At 37.6% G+C, this 19156-nt stretch overlaps 1 long non-coding RNA gene across 1 annotated transcript in view; it reads left to right on the top strand.

Annotated features, from left to right (window-relative positions):
- Positions 1-19156, top strand: part of LOC138709423 (uncharacterized) — a 150927-nt gene that overhangs the window by 41558 nt on the left and 90213 nt on the right. The window contains exon 2 of the long non-coding RNA XR_011334928.1: positions 17934-17974. This is a non-coding gene — a long non-coding RNA (uncharacterized lncRNA). The remainder of the gene's footprint in view (positions 1-17933; positions 17975-19156) is intronic.

Here is a 19156-nt window from a genome sequence, read left to right as displayed (position 1 = left end):
ATTTAATAATAATAATAATAATAATAATAATAATAATAATAATAATAATAATAATAATAATATTAATAATGCGCGAAGGTACTCCATAGATTCATGAGACGGACCATAAGTGTTAGGCTTAACTTGAGATAGGGAAAGTTGTACATTTCTTCCCATTATAGTATACTAGTGGCTTGTGCAGCAACTGCTGCAAACTTACGTCTAATTATAAGTTCCAATTTTTAATGGTAATAATGTTATCAAACCTTCTTAAGTTTTGTAATTTTAAAAATCCAATACACAGCTGCAATCAGAAAATTACACACCAGAGAATCAGATCTGTAAATTATTTTTAAAAAGTCTTGAGATGTTCTAAAACAAATTACACAAATGAATATCGACATTGCCATTATGACGTCAGAGAATCAGATCTCTAAATATGTCAGCAGTCCTGCACTCATGGCCTTCGTGCAATAGCCTGTTGTTTATTGTAGTGTGTGTTTTGTTTTATTCTGAAATTCAATTAGTTCTCAAAACTGACGAAAGATGGATTTTGAAAAATAGGAAAATTATGTAGGAAAATTGACATTTCACTGAAAACTACTATTTTCCTGAAAAACTTTGGGTTCCAAGCTTCAAAATGGGGGGGGGGGGTCACTTATTAACATCTGTTCAGCTGTTTTCTCGTAATTTCCATTACCAGTTCAAATTACATAGGCCTATATAGATGTTAGTATAACTAAGTTATACAATTCAATTTACTACTGAGAAAAATACCTCTAGTACTATAATATAACGCACGTGTAGTTTGCCATTTTACACATACCGGTCATTCCCCGCGACATCTACTGAATTAACAAGGTGAGCAAGAGACAACAATGCCCGCATGGACTCGCTCAGCCGGCCCACAAGGCCGTCTTAATTCCATTAATACCCCAAGTGTCCACACGCCACTACTCAACAGCTATACGGGTTTTAAAGAACCAGTCGCTAAGGGTTGCCATAACAACAGGTCTCTTTGCAAGGATCTGTTTGTGTAATAATAGACAGGAGGTACACACCGATTATATCCGCAGCTGAATGACAGGGTCTGGTAGTTGGAGATTTGAGTGGATTTTTTTCTATCTAAAACGTCTCCGGTTCGTCTTCTCAGAGTTCCTTTCTTGAGCGGATTTTAATAACGGAATGATAGTTGAATTAATGGAATGTTTCTGGTAAAAGGGGGTTCGGGATTTTCTTTCATATTAGTTTTTCCGAGGACCGCCCCTGGCAGAGTTCTTTGTTTGCTGAGACTTGAAATGAGCACGAGGGGTACGGGGAAATAATGATAGTGTGTGGAATAGGATGATGCCTGGGTTGGAGGATTTGCTAAACTTGACGGCGCGGGAAAGGTGTAATAACGGTATATAGGCTTAGCTTGCATTGCACTGTGAGAATTGTTGGTTCATTCCTTCCACACTCGCTTACGGTACCAGCAGAACTCTGATGCTCTGTTATCCGAAGGAGATTAATTTTATCATTTGTGTTTTTTAATATTGGTGTCGGCGGAGATTGTTGGAGATTGATTTGTACTCTTGGCGGAGATTAATGGAAATTTTGGAAAATACAATTATTTTGGAATTGAAGTGTTAAACTCGGTCTGAATATTACTATCCAAATAATTAACATTAAAGGTTCGTTGGATTTTGGTAAAGGTGCGGTATGGCCAATAGACAATATTTGTTGGATTGAGACTGTATTTAACACACATTCATTAAAAACGAAAAAAAACTTGCAGCCCTCAAAGTAACACTTTCAAATTGTTAGTGAAATGTTGAATTCTCCGTGTTTTGGGTTTACTAATGTAATCAGAACACCTGGAATACCATGTAATGTAGCCTACTTGGTTATGTAATGAATTCAAGTGAAAAAAATCCGAAGAAAAACTCAGAATATAAAATTCGCTATAAAACGACGCAATAGTATTAATTCGCGAATGTGTTAATATTTCGCTATTAGAACTCTATTTCGCGATTCTTTTATTAATCGTAATTCGTAAAGATAGTAAAAGTCTATTGTATATCTATTATGTCGTGATTTTCGCGATCTCCATAAAAACCCGGCCATGGTGATCCCTGTCATCCAGAGAACTGAAAATAGCTGAGGGAGAGAGCATCCCAAAGTTTACTAATCGCCCGAATTTACATGACCCTAAGTCTAAAGTCGTTGATGTTCATCGTGGAATAGCAAATTATTTTTCTGAATGTTTCAGCATTTTAAGGGTTTCTGAAAGTGTATTTTAAACTTTTATAAGCGATACATGAAGAAATTAAATCTTGCACCATACCATTATGTTTAAAATATGTAAATGAATTACGTGTTAAAGGGGGAGATGGGTGAAATTTTGGTAATTTTCAGTCAAAAAAATCGCATTTTCGTTTTCTTCTGAGATATGAATCCGCAATCTCTCATTTGTATGTTGAGCAAATTTTAATCCTCTGCGGCGCTCGAAAGAATAAAAATTACGCTATATAAAAATGGCTGCACCCTTGAATTTTAATATATGAAAACAAAAATATAAAATAAGTTAAATATCACTAGAACATAAAAAAACGTGAATACGTGAAAACCTGCAATGCAACACTTGTCATAATAGTAAGTTAGTTTGGCAACTCGTCATAAGATAATTTTCTAACTTGGATGTGAAAGATTTCAATGTTCGGCAGCCCTTGACTTCAGGCGGCAGAGTTCCAGTGACGAGAGGTAGCGACAGTGAAAGATGAGGAATACAGAGATGATGTGTGAAGTGGAATTTCTAGCGTGTTATCGCGTTGTGATCGAGTATTAATATTATGATAGCGAGAGAGAGTATGAAAACGAGCGAATAAATAATAGGGGGATGAAGTGTGCATAATGCGATATAAGAGAGAAAGTGAGTGCAGATTTCTCCTCTCATATAACCTAAGCCATGATAGCTTCTCGAAAGAAGGTGAGATATGATCATAGTATCGAACATTACAAATGAAGCGGACGCACGCGTTATAGAAGGACAGAATGGAGTAGTAACAATTAATTTGATGTTATTCTAGAAGCATGCCTTTTCGTGCTTGTTGGCAGTATTTGTACACTTCAAGATCAGCCCTGATGTCTTAACTTTCTCCTTAGTTTTCTGGCGCTATTCAGTACAAACCGAAGTTGCAATATGTTTATGATTTTCAACACTAGCACTTTTATTAATGAAACCAGATCTTAAAGCGCAAAGGTCTGTGGGCAGTAGGGTTGCCGTTGAAAATTACGCGGTCTATTACGTCTTAGCCATATCCTTTGTCTTTGGGTGTGTGTGCACTGAAATATTATACGTAAAATTGAATAATTTCGAGGGAAAAATTGTTCCGGAGCCGGGTATCGAACCCGGGACCTTTGGTTTAACGTACCAACGCTCTACCACTGAGCTACCCGGGAACTCTAACCGACACCGATCCAATTTTTCCCTCTATATCCACAGACCTCAAAGTGGGCTGACAACCGTCAAGCATCCAACTTCGAGTGCCCACTAAATCCGTGTGACTTAAATTGTGGTTTTCTGTTAACGAACAGTGACGTGTATTATGCAAATCAAGATTTCAGGTATAACTCCCTGTAAAGTTGATTTGAAATCTTGATTTGCATAATACACGTCACTGTTCGTTAACAGAAAACCACAATTTAAGTCACACGGAGTTAGTGGGCACTCGAAGTTGGTTGCTTTGACGGTTGTCAGCCCACTTTGAGGTCTATGGATATAGAGGGAAAAATTGGATCGGTGTCGGTTAGAGTTCCCGGGTAGCTCAGTGGTAGAGCGTTGGTACGTTAAACCAAAGGTCCCGGGTTCGATACCCGGCTCCGGAACAATTTTTCCCTCGAAATTATTCAAATCAACTTTACAGGGAGTTATACCTGAAATCTTGATTTGCATAATACACGTCACTGTTCGTTAACAGAAAACCACAATTTAAGTCACACGGAGTTAGTGGGCACTCGAAGTTGGTTGCTTGACGGTTGTCAGCCCACTTTGAGGTCTGTGGATATAGAGGGAAAAATTGGATCGGTGTCGGTTAGAGTTCCCGGATAGCTCAGTGGTAGAGCGTTGGTACGTTAAACCAAAGGTCCCGGGTTCGATACCCGGCTCCGGAACAATTTTTCCCTCGAAATTATTCAAATCAACTTTACAGGGATTTATACCTGAAATCTTGATTTGTATACGTAAAATTGTTTACAAGAATTGAGAAGATGGAACAAACACACTTATATGAAATCTTTTGTTCGTAATTACCCCATTTGCTTCTTCCACAAGCCGAATATTTCCATATTCATAGAAAACAATGACAAATCAATGTGAATGCAATTATGCTTATCAGCATAGCTATCCAAGTTGGCCGTTAACTACTGTTTTACGCCGACACGGATGTTTGTCGTCGCGAGCAGACCGCCGCGCCGCCGTGGATGTATCGGGGGTCGCATCTTCGACCCGCAGAACCTGTTCTGCGTGCACAGTAGCCGGAACGGCTACGTGACTGCAGACCGCTTACCAAATTAGACTGCGGGAGGCCGGGATGGCTCAATCGCCAAGACTACGGTCTTCTTGACAGATGCTGCCGTTAAATTGCAAATAATATTTTGCACATCTCTCTCAATTTTTGTCAGTAGTCCAGTTTATTGTGCGTGCATTATGCATTTCTAACTAAATTTGTCATGTATGTATGTATGTATGTATGTATGTATGTATGTATGTATTTTTTATTTAAGTTGGTTATTTAACGACGCTGAGATTATTTAGCGTCGATGAGATTGGTGATAGCGAGATGGTATTTGGCGAGATGAGGCCGAGGATTCGCCATAGATTACCTGGAATTCACCTTACGGTTGGGGAAAACCTCGGAAAAAACCAAACCAGGTAATCAGCCCAAGCGGGGATCGAACCCGCGCCCAAGCGCAAGTTCAGACCGGCAGCCACACTGGTGGCTGTGTATGTATGTATGTATGTATGTATGTATGATTGATTTTATAGCGGCTTGTACAAAGTATAGCAATAACATCTTTCATTCCATGGTTTTCTTATATTGCAAAGATGGTTTGCTCGCATAACGATTTTATATAAAGCTTTCGATTGACAATGTCAGGCAATGTAGAGTAGAAGAAACTCGGTCGTAGTTATATTGTTCATTAAATTTCATTAAATCTTAGACATTTTCGTAAGATATATTACAGTATTCAGGGATTACGATAGTTACCATTGTCGTCTTCGTCGTCCTGATCCTTTTTCCCCCACCATCATAATCATCATCACAGTTAACACCACGAACTCCTGTCTTCTCTCCTGAGTTTTGTCCCTTTGTTCCTCTTTTCCTCGAGACTCTTCGACCTTTTCTTTTCTCCATGTTTTTTTCTTCTCCTCTGATTACTTACATAATGGTAATTTCTAAAGTGGACTTTCTAATATCGAATGAATACGAAGCCTGTCTATCGAGGTATGTTTTTAATCCTGCAGTATCCAGCATAACGAAAAATGAAAACTATTAATAACACTGTACAACATGATAGTTGTCCTTTTTATAAAAAGAAATATGTGTATTTGATGTATTTTGTGGTCGAAAAAAATGAATCTGCAGTTAGTTTTTGTCCAGCACGTTACTATTTCTCCAAAATAAAAAGTTATTTAATGTTAGTGAAATGTTGCACTACTTTCACCTTATGCGATGCAACATGTCACTGAAAGTAGGTTACACTTTCTTGACCTGGACTTCTTTCCAAAAAAAAACTTGGTGCTGTAAGCGATGAACATGGGGAGAGGTTTCATAAAGAAATATCTACCTTCGAAAAGCACTTCAGTGGAAGGTAGAATGCAAGACAGTATGCTTGCTGAATATTTCTGGTCACTCTTCAGATGCAGAAGCTGTCTACAAACGTAAAAGTTCAAAAAAGACATTTAATTTGTGAATTTTGGCTAAACAAAGGTTGCTTTATGTGCTAGTGTAACAAATTTGTGTAAATAAGTGAAGTGCGACCATAAAAATGGTGTGTGTTAGAAAATGTTGGTTTTCAGAAATGAACTCAGCACCTCTAATTTAGTTAAAATTACAGAAGAGTTTCATCTAAAGGGCAGAAACAGAGTTTAAATTTGTTGTCCAGTGTAAGTGATCGTGTTCACATCTGTTGAGATATATTAACGTGAGGTCAGCAGTAGACTGATCGACCTTGGCCCTTCATGGGCTGTTGCGCCAAGGATTACAAATAGAAGAGGTGCAAGGAAGAGTTATCGAGGCATTTCTGTGGTGAAGACAGAAGCATACGCCTCTCAGTTGAAGTGATGTAATTGGATAGTATTGCGGTTTGGCAGTTGCTGTTGTGTGAAGCATGGCTACTTGTTGTGTCTTCTATTTCTCAAATAACAATTCTTCCCAGTATACGAGCCACTTTCTGGCACTGACCCCCGTTTGTGAACGAGTAACCTCTTCCTGTTTCATTATCCTTGTCACTTGCCAAGGTATTGAACCCTGTTTCAACATTTAAGGGAATCATATCTCGATAAATCAACGATCTGGTGCAGATTGACTAAAATTCTGAATAACATTCAGGTTCAAGGATATCATTACTGTGTATGAGTGTTTTGAGATTGTATTTTTTTTATTTATTTAATTCATATATTCATATAGGACTAATCAAAACATATTCTATTTCATGATGCTCGCTCACTTAGTATTACTTGCGAACGGTGCTTGCCAAAAGGTTGAGAACTCCTGATATGAATCAATAGAAAAAAGTAGCTGAAAGGGAAATTTATGAAAACGCAAAAGTAAAGGATGACGGTTAGGCCTAATTAAAATAAGACAATAATATTTTCGAGGATTTGGAAATGTTGATGATTATGATGAACATGATCATGATAATGATGAGATGTAGCATTTGTGCTCACGATTTACTTTTGAGGCTAAAAGATGACTGTACATCGTTAATTTGAATTGTGTACCATTTTTCATAATAATGTACCATGAACCAACCATGATGATCGACGTCAAAAATTCTGATGAAGATGAAAACCTGTAGGTGATCAATAAGTAAGGCTAAGTTACTTTGCTACTCAACGACTGAGAACAGGAGGCATATAATTTCACATAATTTGTAACGGTCGCAAAATTACGGCACTTTTTTTCTCATCGTTTTCTCTGAAGATAATGAAGATTAGACTCTAGCGAGCCGGGTCAAAGGCGTAGAACGACAGAATTGACCGCGAGACATTGTAAACATGACCACTTTCTGACCTCAAAGAGAAATGATTTGATTTATGACTTCCAAATTGACGCCATTTGGCGAAACCCAGTTCAGAGCTTAACCAGAATAAGACCCGGTTATGTGCAAATTGTGAAATCCCAAGGCAACGACAGTCAGTCGTGCATGTGATGCAAGAAGGATAATTTTAGGAGGTACCCTGTTTATCGCGTATATCTTCACACGGAAATCAGATTTCACGCTACTGTTGCTCTGGGAGGCACCAGAGGCTTTCATTTGCATAATTCCGGGAGTTTTTGTTCGTTGAACTTCAACAGTTTCAGTAATTACAATCCTTCATAAAATCTTCCTTTCACGTGAGGTAGAAAGAATGTCCAAATTTACACGATCTCCTAAAATGGAAATCGTTAATTTCTCAAGCTCTGTAGAGCTAGTTTTTTGTGGGTGAAGTTATTTTTATTATTATTAAATATGCAGTTATTTTGTAAACTTCCAAACGTTTCGCTCAGTATAGGCCTATTTCATCCGTGGACGACATTGCAGAAGATATTACATCAATAGACAACACCTCCAAACATAAAACATCCACGGATAGTTCGTTCATAGAACAGTTTGCCCGTCCATGGAATAATTTTCCCAAGGACATTTCCTCCAGGGAAAATTTTCTCGACATGTAAGACTTGGCAGCCTACATGGAGACGACTTACATCACTGAACGTCCTGCCAGAGGTCGGCGACCAACGCGCGACGCAGCGGTGCCATTCCGATATCTACCACAAGTCTGGAATGTACAGACCAAGTTGTGATTGGTTCGCAAAGAATCAACGATTTCGTTCAGGGGTGGCACTCACGCTTTCAGAAGTTGATGAGTGACTGATGACCGGAGCTAGGAAGTTGGTACCGAAACTGTTAAGTTGTGTGAGTTTGGACTATATCTCTATCGAATGAAAAGAAGTAGCGCAACTCTCAATGAACCAGAACGGCAAACATGTAGAGCCGGGTGGTAAACAAACTTGTGCCTCAATCGTCCACGGCCTTAGAACAAGAAAATAATAAACGAATAATATAAAAAAACACTAATTTGTAATTATAAGCTTCGTAACTCTCAATATAAATTAATTTACCCATACATGAAAATAACATACAAAGTACGTATACAATTATGATTCTAGTCTCATTTTAACAAATAAAAATGAACATTTTCATGTTCTCAAAAGAAATAGGCCTACTCTTTTATGTTGAGAAAAAAACAATATTTATACTATGAAAATACTTGGTCTACGTCACAAGACGTTACTGGGGCCAATCTGAAATATGATACAGTATTTTTTACTATAATCAGGTGAACAACTACTTTTTGAATCTGATAGTGTATCTCGTATGTGGAACATAATATTAAACCCATAATTGTTTTCAAGAACATTTTTAATTTCAATTGCAATGACAGCTAGGAAGTTCGCATCGTAATTCTGATGTTGAATGAACTTGGAGTGTAACGCAACCGAATGCATAGCAGCACAGCAACACGAGACGTCAACAGACCAGCAAAACAAACAAGTATTGACGGGTGGTAAATAAACTTGTATTTCAACCAACATTTAACGAAGAATAATACGGGAAAAAATAAATGTGTTACACACTCCTGTTTGAATAATTATTTTATAACATATGAGTTTACTTTTTTGGAATCATGCATAATATTAACATTACGTAAATGATACAATAATAACAGAATAGCTCACTTTATTCAGAACCTAAACTATTAATATAAATTAACAATATTCTTCAAACTATTCACGACTCTACACAGTTCCACAGAATGACACTATGCGTTGTTCATGTGAACCGCGTAACGTCTGTAGCGAGCGGAGTAGGGGAGTCGCGGGTGACATCTATACTCCTCGCTGGACTCGACAGAAATCTACTGTTTTGGTAGGAACTTTCTATCCCTTTGGAAATTTATGTAACACACAGGGTATATAGAAGGACCAGGACTACAACGAACTGACCATAACACAGTTAAGAGCGAGGCATCGAAATGTACGAATGCCGAATAAAAATAAATAGGCCTATGTTTAATCGACGAAGTGTCCGGCAGCTATGAAGAGTACAAGAAGCAGGATAACTTTCTGCAATACTTAAGGACCATAAGGTAGAACCTAAAATTGTATGTCAAGGACAGTAACAGCGAAAATTAATATGTGTTAGTATTTTTATTACTTATGAACATAATTGGTGAGTGGACGAAATGTATGGACCAAACATCAAACAGTAAAAGCAATTCCTTCTGGAGGTTGCCAGCTATCACCGAGGAGGTATCTAGACTTTGAGAAGGGAAAACTTGCCACAAATAAATTAATATAACGCTGTGTCATTATTGTTATGAATGATCATCATGCGACAATAGAGCGTAGAAATGACCAATATTTTAAATTTTATGTTACTGTATTACATTTTGTTTAATAAAGAAAAGAAAAAAAAAATGTTTCGGACTTTGGTAACAACTTCTATGTTTCATCTAAGATTTGCCAAATTTTGGGAATACATTTTTTTTAAATATTGGAACAAGATAGGGACCGGTGTCCCTATTGAAAATAAAACTTGTTCCTTCCTCCCATTATAAGGACCATTCTAATGATTGGAACCATGTCAGTCAGGAACAAAATTCTTTTACGTGCCTTTAAATCTACTATCATAGATTTGCGAGTGGATCAGTGGTTAACATAAAATCATTTGCCTATACTCCCGAATTTTAAAGCCAGACAAGGCGTGTGTATGAGCCGTCAAAACACGAGACTATTCTAGTGCTGTGCGAAAAGCGCTTGGCAACCAGTATCCATCCATCTCGTGAATGTATAATCGAGGAGGACCAGTTCTGCGGGTTGGAATGTCTTGTGGTCGAACTGGTCTCACTTCCGGAGCAGATGAGTTCGACTCTTCGACCTCGGCTGCAAGACGTTGCCCCACCCTACTGCTTCCTGCCTCTCGTAACTATGGGAACCGTCTTTGTATTGCGTTGTTACCATGGCAAAGAATATTTCCTATTGGTCCATATATAGCTGAAATTTAAAAAAGGCCGATATTAACTGATGAATTACAGACTCAAATGGTGCAACAAACCAAGCTTCAGTCATCATCCTCACGTTGGGGCTTTGTGATGATTGTCTGCATCCGTATTCATGTGCCCCTGAGTGGAGAAGTTGAAGGCCTTGAAGTTTAAAATTTGTAAATATGGCCCACGTAATGCAAAATTGATAACTTCATTACCTCTCAGTACAACTATTTCTAAATGTATATTATTTTAATGTACCGAAGTACATACTGTATGATATTTCCATGCAGATATTCTGCATCATAATACGAAGAAAGAGTAATGGAACGGAGAAAAACTCTCTCCGGCGCCGGGACTTGAACCCGGGTTTTCAGCTCTACGTGCTGATGCTTTATCCACTAAGCCACACAGGATACCCACCCCGGCGTCGGACAGAATCGTCTCAGATTAAGTTCCAACTCTTGGGTTCCCTCTAGTGGCCGCCCTCTGCACTACGTCATAATGTCTATGAACGTAGGACTAAAGTCCACACATATGCTGAGGTGCACTCGTCATGAGTGACTAGTTGGCCGGGATCCGACGGAATAAGCGCCGTCTTAAATCACGAAGTGATATGTACTTCGGTACATTAAAATAATATATATGATATGCGTAAATCACTTCGTGATTTAAGACTGCGCTTATTCCGTCGGATCCCGGCCAACTAGTCACTCATAACGAGTGCACCTCAGCACATGTGTGGACTTTAGTCCTACGTTCATAGACATTATGACGTAGTGCAGAGGGCGGCCACTAGAGGGAACCCAAGAGTTGGAACTTAATCTGAGACGATTCTGTCCGACGCCGGGGTGGGTATCCGGTGTGCTTAGTGGATAAAGCATCAGCACGTAGAGCTGAAAACCCGGGTTCAAGTCCCGGCGCCGGAGAGAGTTTTTCTCCGTTCAATTACTCTTTCATCGTATTTCTAAATGTGCTTTCTTAGTTAGAAAGTTACGTTTTTGATCTTCGTAAGTCCTGACTTATCATCAGTCTTCGTTATCGTCATCATCATCATCATCATCATCATCATCATCATCATCATCTAAATGACGAGGGTTAAGTCTTGGTTTATTCCAACTTCACAAAATCCACATTTTTTAAGTCCGGTAGTTATTTTGCTTTTGATTAATCCATTGAAAGATCTTTTCTCCTCAGGCTTTACACAAGGCGGTATTGATAAGTTCTTGACCTAACATGGAAAAAGTTGCTGTATCTCAAAATTAAATTTTATCTACGCAACATAAGCCTAATCATCTTTTTAACTCTACTCGTATACACGGAAAACAAGGCAATTGTCATAAAGCAAATAAACCTTAGCGTATGAGTGTTGGTTTGTACGTAAGTGTGTGAGCTGTGTATGGGACCAATATATTTTCAAGCTTCTCACTTTTAACATTAATGATATCGTGTCGAAGACTCGAGGTGGTTAACTCACTTCCAGAGGATTCAGAACATGCGTATGGAATGTCTTGCGTTAAGGAAATAAGAAACCCCTTGAAACACGTGGAGAAATGTCGCATGTGTGCATGTTGTCATAGTAGCGTCTTCATGTTTGCTGACGCAGTAGTAACCTCAGCACAACTTTGTGCCGATGAGTTTTTGGTTTAAAACAATGAAGTTATTGCTGAGTTTTTCCTCGCCTGCCTGCAAGCTATGGACATTCTTTTTGTAGTCATATTGAACTCTCAGTTCGTTGTGTTTGTGTAACATTCGTATTACTCGTGTGTATGCGAAGTATAAAAGAGCATTTAATATTACTCTTGATAACATTATATATTTTTAGTTGCACCGTAAAATATATATGTTACAGTCAGAACGCGAAATCCGTCAAAACCCGAAGTTTCTAGGAAATTCTAGTTCTAACAAAGCTCTTTAGGAAATTCTAGTTTTCACTTACGTAATTCAATTACATCTAGAAATAACTATGGATTTTTAGAAAATTCAAGTTTTGATCGCACTTTTCGATGATTTAACCTTCTAGCATTTTCACAGTTTATATTTACACAAACACACAAATATATTATGCGTGAGCCATTTTGTAAAATTGCACTAAAAGGATGTCGAAGCAGGCAGTCACACAAACATAGAGAAACAACTGGGTGTACACGTAAACGATTTGGTAGCGACTGATACTGATTTACCATAAACGAAAAATCTAATATACTACAGGCATGTTGTAAAAATTGCTTCTGACTGGATAACATGAACATGTCATACCTCAGTCTTACCAGAATTTCTGTTATTTTATTTGTTGAAATTAATTCGTACATGGAGCTAGATTTCTCCCACAACCTCAAGAAACAACAACAGTACATCTTCAAAAATAATGCATAAACACGTTCAGAAATCGTTACAACGGGTTTATACTACTAACAATCAGTTATTCCTTGATCTAACTTAATTATATTAATATTTTAGGAGAAAAATTCGCTCCGGCGCCGGGGATCGAACCCGGGTCCTTGGTTCTACGTACCAAGGGCTCTGACCACTGAGCTACGCCGAATTCAATCCACAGCACCGGATCGAATTCTCCTCCTTCGATGTTTCCCTTTGTGGCCTGACTCCAAGTTAGGCATATATATGTTGACGTGTATCCAATGTCAACTGCCATTATACTAGGAGCGCACTCAGCTGATGACTTGTTGGCCGGGAATCCGCTCTTATTATGCACTGCTAGCTAAGAGAATATTATAGATATATTAATTTATCCTACAGAATTTATCTGTAATATTGACACGTAGGGCCGTATTCATAGACGTTCTTAGCGCGGGCTTTCGGTGGATGATCAGCGAACTAACGTTTTTCGTATTCATAAACCAGTGTTAGCGATGTGATATGATATGAATCCTGTTTAGCACGCTCGTAGCGCGGGCTAGCGAAATGTCTATGAATAGCACCCTTAATTTTTCTCCTAAAATATTAAGGGTGCTATTCATAGACATTTCGCAGCACGCGCTACGAGCGTACTAAGCTGGCCCCGGCTATCCACTGGTTACTTGTACAGAATTCAAATCATATCCTATCGCTAACACTGGTTTATGAATACGAAAAACGCTGATCATCCACCGGAAGCCCGCGCTAAAAATGTCTATGAATACGGCCCTTAGTGTCAATACAGATAAATTCTGTAGGACAAATAATATATCTACAATATTAATTATATTAGTCAAAACTAGAATTTCCTAAAGAACCATAATTATTTCTAGATGTAACTGAATTACATAAGTGAAAACTAGAATTTCCTAAAGATCTTTGTTATAACTAGAATTTCCTAAAAACTTCGGTTTTTGGCGGATTCCGCGAACTGACTGTAACATATGAAGAGTCCACTGTAAGAATGATGGATGTCATTTGGAATACATTTTTCAGGAGAAGCAATTGAAAGTTTGAAATGCTTAGCGCTCAAAGCTTAACTGTGATTTTCCGATCATTACTGGACAATGACTATCAGTGTTAATGCTATATAACTCTGTATGTACATTCTATATGTCTTAAGCTATGCATTGACAGTCTTGGTTCATTTTCGACAAGAAAGTGACATCCATCATTCTTGCAGTGGACTCTTCATATATATTAAAGCTGTTGTACACTTAGCGGCAAAAAGAATGGGCCGACTCTTGGTCGATAGAAATGCAAAGTTCTATCGCGCGGTTCACTCGTGTAAACGTAACCCAGTGCAAGGCATTGCTGTGGTGTCTCTTCATTGAAAGTCATCCGTCTATAATGTAGTAAACCTTACGAGCAGTGTGTGGCCCAGTGGTAAGAAGTCTGATATCCGTGCTAGAGGTTGTGAGTTCCCCTCCTGGTACGGTAAAATTATTATTTTTTATTTTAATGTTTACTTAATTTATTAGTTTAAATGTGAAATGGCATTTGTTAACAAACTTCATTATGTCTGCCTTGTAAAAATATTATTGCCCATCACCTGTGGGGTATTAATAGGCGAGACCTGGTCTGTAAAAACCGGACGCACATCAAACACAAATAAATAATTAAATTAACAAAAACAAACCATTTTTTAATATATTAACAAAACAAGGCCTGTGGTGGGGACTAGTATCTCGTCCACAAACCACCTGCGTCAACAACTGCCCTCATTCTGCGCGGCATGGAGTCCACAAGATTACGGAACAGTTCTAAATTTTGGCCATCTCCTCCAACGCATCTAGAACTCTGTCCTACAATTCCTCAGGTGTCCGAACGAGTGGTTGTTCTGCCCAAATAGAGCGTAGGATCCTTTTGACTGCAGCCCACAAATTTTGAATCGGATTTATATCTGGTGAATTTGGAGGCCAGTCGACTGGGTCGACATCACGCCTCCTTTTTAAACCATCTTTGAATGCGGTTGGCGGTGTTTATTGGATGATTATCCTGCTGGAAGAAAAGTGTTCCTTCTGGATATCGTTTTCCGTTGTATTAACAGATAGCAGTATTGCTTGAAAGAGAGAGGGAGGTTTATTATTTATTAGAGTTTGGTAATATTCTAAGAGATATCGCCACATAATTATAGCTTTGCGAGACACATATGAAGGAAAATTTGTAATTAAAAAAAAGAAGATTGGGGGAGATTCGAACCTTGCGCTACTACTATAAACTTATTCAATATACCGATGCCGTAACGTCTTACGCTACTGTGACTGTTCTTATCAGTTCGGCATAATACGTGGTGTTCCTGTTCATATTCGCTCCGGTTGATTTTGTACTTATCAATTTTATTATTATTTCACTATTCAAGGGCCCTGGTGTATCTAGAATCAACCCGCCATTCGAGTTTATTACATATTTTAGACTCTTAAACAAAATACAACAAATTTAAATGGTTTAATTATGTGTTACCTAGTGAACTACAGCTTTGACGAGACGCGCATGCGCAATGTATGTCTCTGTAACTTAGAAATTGTCGCCCGGCCCATTCTTTTTGCCACTAAGTGTACATAAGTAATAATATTGTGTAAGTGTTTTAAAGAAATAGTACTTTTGTCGTTCTTTGGGTACTATCCACTGCTTTTGAGTACAATTATTGTTGTTTTTGATTTCACAGGAATTTGTATTTTTCTAATGGGGTTAAGTACCGATACGGAGTGGGAGTTCGTAAGCAAAAGTCTTGCCGAAAAGTAGGTCCTGCCTTCAAAAGTTTGGTAACCACCGCTGTAGGCCTGTAGTAAGGCCTATGTACAGAACATTTATATACGTCTGAGGTTGAGGCAATATCGCTTAGACCGGCGCGGCGCTTGAAACAAAATTGCGACAGTGGGTGGGTGATTGTTGCAGGAGGATTAACACAGCTTACCATCGACCCTGAAACACAAAAAATTTAAAACATTTGGGTGTTGAATAATGGACTCTAGTCCCAGAGCATAGGGGCGTACCCACGATCGGGGACCGGTTGTGAACATGCTGGATTGAGAAGACCCATGTGTACAGCCAGCTCTTTGCGTGATAATGATATTGAAGCTTCGTTTTGTTTCTCGTTTGCCTGTAATAGAATACTCTTTACTTAACACATTTTATAGTAGGCCTAATAGAACGTCTTAATAAATTAATCGTTAAGGATACTGGTGTCGTTAAGTGACGCATATTCTCATTATACATGTTACGCAACAATAGCCAGTGTTTAATTGTGGATATTACTTATATTCATATTCGTACAGATTCCTTCGTTTAGCATTATCATTGCTACGGTTGGAATTTTCTGTCGGATCTATCTCCTGCCCGCGGAATTGTACAGCTTGACAACGAACAGTTCCATCCTCGATAGTTATGTTTCCAGCTCTCAAATATTCTGGCTCATGGACCGAGATAATTAAAAAACTTTGTCTACCAACCAGAATGAAGTGCTGTGAATTAATAGTTGTAATTCAGTTGCTATTACTTCTAATACAGAAGAATACATCTATAATTGAAAATATACTATATGTTACTGTTATTACCAATACATATTAATTATCTTCTTCAGCAAACACATAAACGCTGAATTACAACTATTAATTTTAGCACAATTTAACATGTGTGAGTAGGCTTGCCAACTGTCCCGTTTTTTTCCGGGACAATCCCGATTTCGACCATTGCATCCCGCGTCCCGAAATAATTGGCACATGTATTAAAATGCCCCGATTTCATGGCATATTAGGCATTTACAACTGATTTTCATTCCTATCAGATTGTTGGATTTAGTCTGGATTGGAAGATAATTCCGCACAGTCTTATACAGACATGCTTATCAAATGGAGAAATGACTCTAGTACGCATGTTCAAGGCAGAAATGTAATTCTCGTTGATGTGTGCAATAATCATAATACATAAATTAGGGCAGCTTTGATCACAGCCTACAGGATACTTACTGATTCAGCTCTGCGTTGTGCTCATCTTATGCACTTTGACTTTGTTTGGCGCCATTCAGTATTATGTCCACTTTTTTCCGCTTGATACGTTATTCATTGGTTTCGGCCGAAAAAGAAAGATTTATACGACCACTTCTACGACAGATGTATATATAAACGAGACAACAAAGACTTGTAAAATACCGCAGTCCCTCACGTGTGATAAGATCTGATAGCTCTGGTGATAAATCACGTAAACATCTCTGTGTTTTCCGATAAGAATGGCTGAAATCTTTTGTGTAGGTAGGTTAGGTTAATTCGGGTTAGTTTAGATTACGTTAAGTTAGGTTAGTTCATATTAGATTAGTAATTACATCAATAAGATGGTTCCAGATTTCCAAAGAGTTAATATTTCTTTTATAAAGGATTTATACTGTTTTTCAACTTGTTTTGTGGTCATTTTGGCAAATTTTTGTAATTTTTTTACATACGAAATGAGGTGGTTCTGTTAAAATATACATATACTCTTCTAAGAGTAGTACTGTTGAATATGTGGATTGATAGGTGGAAATAATTGGTGCAATAAAATTGTCAGTAACGTTTGTATCCCTAATTTTTACTTACGAAAGTTGGCAAGCCTATATGTGAGTCAATATAAATTTATCAATGTTATAATAATAGGCTCACATACATAATCATATTACACAATAAATTCCATACGACACAGTAGACAAACATGAAATGTAAACAAGTCTTCATATTTTAAGATAATAACATTGATATTATCTACAAGAATATTTTAAGTAGATTTAAATAATGGAGACTTGTATTTTTATATTAAACTCGTGCATGTATTTTAAGCTTTTAACTTTATTGATATTAATGGTATTAAATTACAGAGGTTATTACATTATGATTGTAAAAAATGGTATCTGATTATGTCCCAAGTAAAAGCGACGGAAAGGTTAATACGAACAATTAAATATGTAATATAAAGGTCATGTATAAATGTTGAGTCATTGACGTAACAACATTAGATCCACTTATTGACTCGTAAGTGATATCAGGAAGGCATCACTTATGAGGCAAGTAGGCCTGGAGATAATGGGGTAGCGTGGCCAGTTCCTTTCCCCCTTATATCATATATTATATTATATTATATTATATTATATTATATTATATTATATTATATTATATTATATTGTGATGTGTTACATAGGCCTATATTTTTTCTGTGTGTATGCATGTTCCTATTATATATATTTTTGTAAATAACATCTTTATTCTCTTTTTTTTAGGTAAGAGGCAATATTCTCTCTGCGAGATCACCATTTGGCCTGTAAGTAAACCTATAATTGCAGACATTCTTTGCATTCCCGAGCCATCTTCGTGCATGACTAACCTCATAATGATGAAACAGAGCACAACACTATTTTCAAAGATGTGATTCAACTTCGTCTTGAGGGAGAAAGAGCGAGTAAATGAAGGAACTTGTACGTAGTTAAGGAATTCAAGTCTTATGTAATTATGCGAGAAGTGTGAATAAGCATGCATGTATGGCATTTAATGAAAGAGTGTGGGTGTAGCTATAATGTTATATAATAGTAATGAATGAAGGTAAAATTAAAAAAAGCAAATTAAAAGTATAAATCGGGGAATCGAACTCAGCAGCTCTCGTAACGTTGACAATTGAGCCAGGCCACGCTGATGGAGTACACGTTTTAGCTGTTATGTAGTTCAAAATCCCAACTAAAATACGTAGTTCAGAATCCCAACGAAAAGAAATGTAAATGGTTGATTGTCTACAATACGTCTGTAATCTGCTTTTCGAACGCTACAAATTTGGCTTTTCTACGTCGTGCCCTTCCCTTACCATAGCTGAAAAAATTACTACGTTTTCATGGACTATTCAAATCGATTTGAATACTTTACTGGGATCCCCCCGACCCGTGTTTTCATGCAGTTTTCGATACGTATTGAAAACGATCTGAATACAGAAGCCGAAGTTTCGAAAGTAGTTACGTTGGTTAACATGTCATCGACATGTTAGCATGTTGGTCACTCTGTAGGCCTTAGCTATAAACAGTTTTGTGTTTTCTTAATGAGTCGCATGAAAACTTAATGAGCTGACTGTTAATGAAGAATGGTAATACAAAAGACAAAATATTATGTGTTACAACACGCCTTTTCAATATACATAATTGCGCTCGCTGTTGGTAAAACAGCTGACACATCAAACAAATGACGATCGTTCACGCGCTTAGCGTATTGAGATCGTTTTGAATGCGATACCCGTTTTCATGGAAGTCAATCCGTATTGAATACCATCCGACCTTGAGACTCAGATTGTTTTGAATCCCCGTTTTCTTGGTAGTATCCATACGGTCGGGTAAGTATTCGATTTGAATACTTAATGAAAAAAAAAACGCGCAAAAATTCCCAGTTTTCTAAATGTTACAATTATACAATAAATTACATCCTCATCCGAATGTTGATATTTTCAATATGAATTTCTCTAAAT

Source organism: Periplaneta americana, chromosome 1, assembly GCF_040183065.1.
Source record: "Periplaneta americana isolate PAMFEO1 chromosome 1, P.americana_PAMFEO1_priV1, whole genome shotgun sequence".
In the NCBI taxonomy this organism is placed as follows: Eukaryota; Metazoa; Arthropoda; class Insecta; order Blattodea; family Blattidae; genus Periplaneta; species Periplaneta americana.
The sequence above is the reverse complement of the archived record's forward strand: the minus strand, read 5'-3'. Positions and strand labels throughout refer to the sequence as shown.